The following is a 5,522-nucleotide window of genomic DNA, read 5'->3' as shown; positions in this document are numbered from 1 at the left end:
CCGGCGCTGGTTCCCACGCCTCCGGGAGCCTGGCGGTGCTTTCCGTGTGCGGATCTGGCAAGAGCATGGATTTGGGGCTCTTGGAATTGGGGACCCAGGTGGAACTGGGGGTGAGGCAGGAGCGTTACCAGGCCCTTGAAGGTAAACTCTTGCTGGAGTAAAACCAAGAACTAAGCTCCCCCAAAGATATGTTGCTGGCATGACCTTGGGAAGAGAACTAACTGGACAGAAAGGGAAAAGGAAGGTAGGGTTAGGGTTCCAGATGATTGTTATGTGTATTTTATTCTCTTCTAATTCTGGAAAATTGGTAAACTTCTGTATATGCATATTTTCTTACAACTAAGGTGTGAGATTGACCAGAAGACCCCATTCTCTGATTTTCCTGGCTCTCCTTAACGCATGTCCGTCCAACATTAAAGTCCAACTAGTTAATACGCAATAGAAATCATATAGATCTTCCAGGTTCCCACATCCAAATAATTTTTCTCACTCCTTGTCTCAACCTGAGTGAAAATTAATAACCTAAATCCTTGGTAGGCAGCAATGTTTACCAGACTGGGGTAGATTTTCTTTAAAAAAAAAAATCTATGGAAATGATATATCCGAATGTATGTTCTCCTTTGATCTGAAACACTTATTTCAACAAGGCTATTGTTTCTTTATACTGTTTTATAGGTACAAGGTCTTTAAAATTACTTCATTTTGACCCTTTTTAAAAATCTTGTTCTTCTTGCCCTAGTCAGTTTTGCTGGCCCACAGCCCGAAGGGCCGCGGGTTCGATTCCGGTCAAGGGCATGTGCCTCAGTTGCAGGCTTGAGCCAGGCTTCCCAGTGGGGCCTGTGCGGGAGGCAACCAATTGATGTATCTCTCTCATATCTAGGTTTCTCTGTCTCTCCCCCTCCCTTCCACTCTCTCTAAAAATCAATGAAAAATATAGCCTCGGGTGAGGGTTAACACAAAAATACAAATAAATCTTGTCTTTCCATTTACAAGAGACCTTCACTCTGTCATATGACTTCTGTAGCATATGTTCCTTTCCGTGATTCCTACAGCCTGAGAAAATGCATTTGGGTTTTCACTTTGTTCACATGATATGTTCCCTCCACTTTTTAGACTTTCTTTACTATCATTTCTTTTAGTTATGACTGTATTTTCATTTTACCTCATTCTGGATTCTCTTTATTGCTGATCACTTTGATTTTTAAAAATATAATAAAATAAAGTAGGGGATTTGACTGACACATTTCTGCAGGCTAGTGTTCTTAAACATAGAGCTAAGTGGTAAACATCTGAGGAACTAACTGTTTCTTCTTGAACAATACAATAAACACAGTCAACACTCGCAAGCACCTGTCAAGTTGTAAATACCACTGGTAATCTCCATCTGTAAATTTAACTGGTCCATTATGAGAAGCCCTGGTCTTAGCAATCTAATCGCTAAGTGGATATAGTTCTATACAAGTGGACAGCTTAATACATTGAAATGAATTTCACCCTTAGCGCAGTATAAATTGTTATTGATTTTGAGTGTATGTGCTTTCCTGTTTATTCTAAAGATTGATTTTCCATATAAAGTAAAAAGTGGATAGCTTGTAATGCCTTTAAAGCTTTACAAATATACTTATTAAACTGAATCTTTGAAATATTACTATCATTATACTGTTAGCAATGAATAAATATATGCTTTTCAAAATAAATGAGTTAATATTTTAAGTGCTGAGGCAGAAGTGCTTTCTTAGTGACTGCTCATGCAACTCCATTCCTGAACTCACTTTGAATTTGCACTGATTTCTAAATTCTTATATTCTTTGACCCGTTTTGCCCTTTCCCCAAGCACCTTCATTGAAGAGTCATCAATAAACATGGATTATTCCAAATGTCTTGTGTACACATCTCATTTCCACAGATAATAATCTACTCCAGACCTAATGTAACAGTTATCTATCACTGCATAACAAACAGTGATTTAAAACAACCACCACCACATTTGTTCATCATTTCATTGTCATGAACTGGGGCAGGGCTCAGGGAGGTGGCTTTTCTGCTGGCTTGCCTGGGATCATGTAGCCATGGTGGCTTCATTGTGGCTGCATGGTCTTAGAGGACCCGGCTCATGTGTCTAGAAGTTGGTGCTCATTGTTAGCTGGACCATGTGTCTTCAGGGGTTCTAGGTAGTATCATCTTTGTTGTAAGCATTTTAGTCACATATTTAAGTGGCTCTAAAGCAATTTGGCTATAAAAACGATAAAAGAACAGAAATATAAGAGACATTAAAAAAGACATAATGAAGCATGAAAAATTAACAAAATTCAGAAGACTATTGCAAAAATGAAAATACATTATCATTGAAGTCTTTTGTTCATAGTATTATACTTTCTTGGGGGGTGGGGGGGCGGTGCTTGTTGATTTGTCTCCTTGTCAGGCATCAAACTTTTTCTCTTTCCCTAAAATGTCTTTCTTCATTAAGAGAGGTATCAGTTTCCAACTAAAGAATCCGTAATGCTCTCTAAGGCTGTTGTAAATGAGCAGGTCTCTCTTTTATATTTGCCATTGCTTGGTAAACTTTCTGTTTTTATGGGTGGGAGAGATGACTGTGTTCACCAAAGGGCTTGCAAAAACTGATATGTTATTATTTTCCAGTACAGTATGCAATCTGGCTAAGATGTATATAACATAAAATTGGGAGCACTCTGAGAATTTTGTCAATGGAGAAATGAAACCAAACTGTGAACCACTTACTTTCTCTCTAATGATGAAATTGCCTCACTGACAATTATTTCTGCAGTGAAAGAGTTTGTAGCAGAAATTATTTTGGCAATGATGTTTAAGGCAACGATGTCTATGGCAACATTACCAGATATGGTCTCCACGAGGCCAGGTCTTCACAAGGTAGCACGGGTCTTGTCATGTGGCAGCAGTGTGCTGGTAAAGTCTGAATGCACAGATGCTTTTCAAGCCTCAGCCTGTGTCCTGTTTGCTGATATTCCACTGATCAAAGCAAGTTACATGCCAGTTCCAACATCAAAGTGGGAAGGGACTGACTACAGGGTCATGGATACAGAGGGTGTACTTTATTGGAGGCCCTTACTATAACAATATACCATACCTAGGGTATGGGTCAGCCTCTAATACATTCTCTCAGGTTTCTGTCCTGCTGATCTCCTATTCATTCTACACAACCACAGTTAGACAGTCCTTCTTAAATACTGATTATTCTGTCATTCTAGAGATCAATGGTTCTCATTCCATGGTAATCCTGTTCCCCATAATACATTTGGCAACATCTGGGAACAGTTTGGTTATCACAAGTTGAAAGGAGGGAGATGGTACAAGCATCTAGTAGGCAGAGGCTAGGGATGCTGCTAAACATCCTATGGGGCACAGGGCCAGCCTGTCATAACAGAGAACTATCCAGCCAAAAATGTAAGTAGTGTGGAGATTGAGAACCTTACCAATCATTTGGTAAGTAAGGAGAGATTGCCTACATTTATTAGCGTGATTTTTAGAAAGATCTGCTTCTCATAAGCCCCCAGTGGTGTCCCACTAAAAGAGAACCAAGGGTAAGCTCTTCATCAAAGTCCTCTACAGCCTAATCCCACCTTATATATCAAACATCTCTCCCTTTAGTCTCCATCAGAGCTGCTACTGTCCCCCAAGGATGACATAATTGATCACATAATTCACTTTATAGCTCCTTACTGTCATGACAAAATATAAATATAAAACATCTCTTAGCTTTTCTCTCTTCTACCTAAATCATTTCCCAGCCTCAGTACAAGAGTTGGATACTGCTTTTCCTATCAAAGTTTCTACTATTTCATTGTGACTTATCACTTACAAGAATGTTACTTAGTGTGTATGTCAGCTCAATAACAGGCCAAAGGAATGTTTTTATTTTTCAAGTTTTTTCCATGGTTTTATTTTTCCAGTTAAAACTCTGATCCACCTAGAATTTATTTTGAGTCAGGTGTGAATTGTAGATTCAACTTCACTTTGTTTCTGAATTTCTACCTAGTTTGTCCCAACACCATTTATTCAACACTGTCCTCCTCGTGGATTTTAATACCATCTTTAGCATGTACTAAATTCCTATATGTGTTTGAGTTTATTTATGGACTTTCTAGTCTGTTCTATTGAGGAATCACTCACATTTTGAAAGGGATCTTCAGCTTATAAAAAGATTCCCAAAGGAGTCCTATAAATATTGGTTTGCATTTTGTATTTTTAAATGTTTGTTTATATATCATTAAGCAATTGCAGACAAGATTGGGGGAATGTAGGGAGGAGACTTAAGACATTTGTTAGGCACAAATGCATATTGACTGTCCATCTGAAGTTTTCATGTAAATCAATGAGAAAATAGGAGTTGATTTTTAGAAAGAGTAAGGAACTCCCTGTTTAACTAAAGCATGAGGTGCCTCTACAAAGCCATTCACAAGGTACTAAGGAAAGCTTTTGAATGTACCCACCAATATACCCAGGGGAAGGCCAATGTTATATAATCTGTCTCTAATTTTTTTCAAGAAAAAGAGGAGAAGAAAGACATAACAGGCATTTCTTTTCTATTTCAGCATCCAGAAACAGCTAGCAAGGAATGGGAGATAACAGAGCAGCCTTTGAGAGCCAATCGTTTGGTAAGTAAGGAGAGCTTGCCTACATTTATCAGCATGACTTTTAGAAAGATCAGCTTTTCTGTGGTTGCTCCAGAATTTTAAAAATCAGAGATAATCTTTTTAGAGCGTGTTTCTCAAAATAGTGAAACAATATTGAAAAGAGTTTTATGATCAAATACTTTCCAAAATACAGATACATCTGGAAAAGAATCCTACTGTATTCCTTCTTGAATGAGATAAAGAAAGCTATTTTAATCTAACCGTCCCTAAATGTTTTTTACATGGAAGCTTTTAGTTTTTTAGTTTTGTTTTGGTTTTGTCTCTACTTCTGTGGGCTTTCCACAGAGTAAGTGCTCTTGAGAACACTCTTTGGGAAACCACATGTTAGACACTGACTAGAGTGATGAGTCATGAGAAATTATCCCTTTCTACTACATCATAAATTGGGCCAATTTCCTATCGCAGGGAATGAGCACCACCCCTTAACCTCCTCTTCACCCGGTGGGAGAGGCTTTTAATGGAAGCCTGTTGTAATCTACCCTATAGGATTTCCTTTGGTACCACAGCCATCCTCAGAGCCTGACTTAACATTTTAGTTACTCTGCCTCAGAAAGATCCGATAAGCCTGTTAGAGTGAAACTAGATATATCCAAGTAATGGCATTATCACTGAGGGACCAATTAGTAGGTTCAGGAACTTTCTCAAACATATGCACCCTTACAACAGCTTGAGTCTCAGTTTTCTCATGATATCTACTCATGGCTTACTGCCCCTAAGGAAATTATAGGAAAAAAACTTGAAGATTTTACAGAGAAGAATGTGTTGGCAAATTTACATCATAGGGATTTACTTACTCTTTATGTAGCTATGATAAGAGAGAAAAGAATAATATGGTACCCATGTATCCAT

This window comes from Myotis brandtii, unplaced genomic scaffold (genome assembly GCF_000412655.1).
Source record: "Myotis brandtii unplaced genomic scaffold, ASM41265v1 scaffold266, whole genome shotgun sequence".
Classification (NCBI taxonomy): domain Eukaryota; kingdom Metazoa; phylum Chordata; class Mammalia; order Chiroptera; family Vespertilionidae; genus Myotis; species Myotis brandtii.
This window is presented reverse-complemented; position numbering follows the sequence as displayed.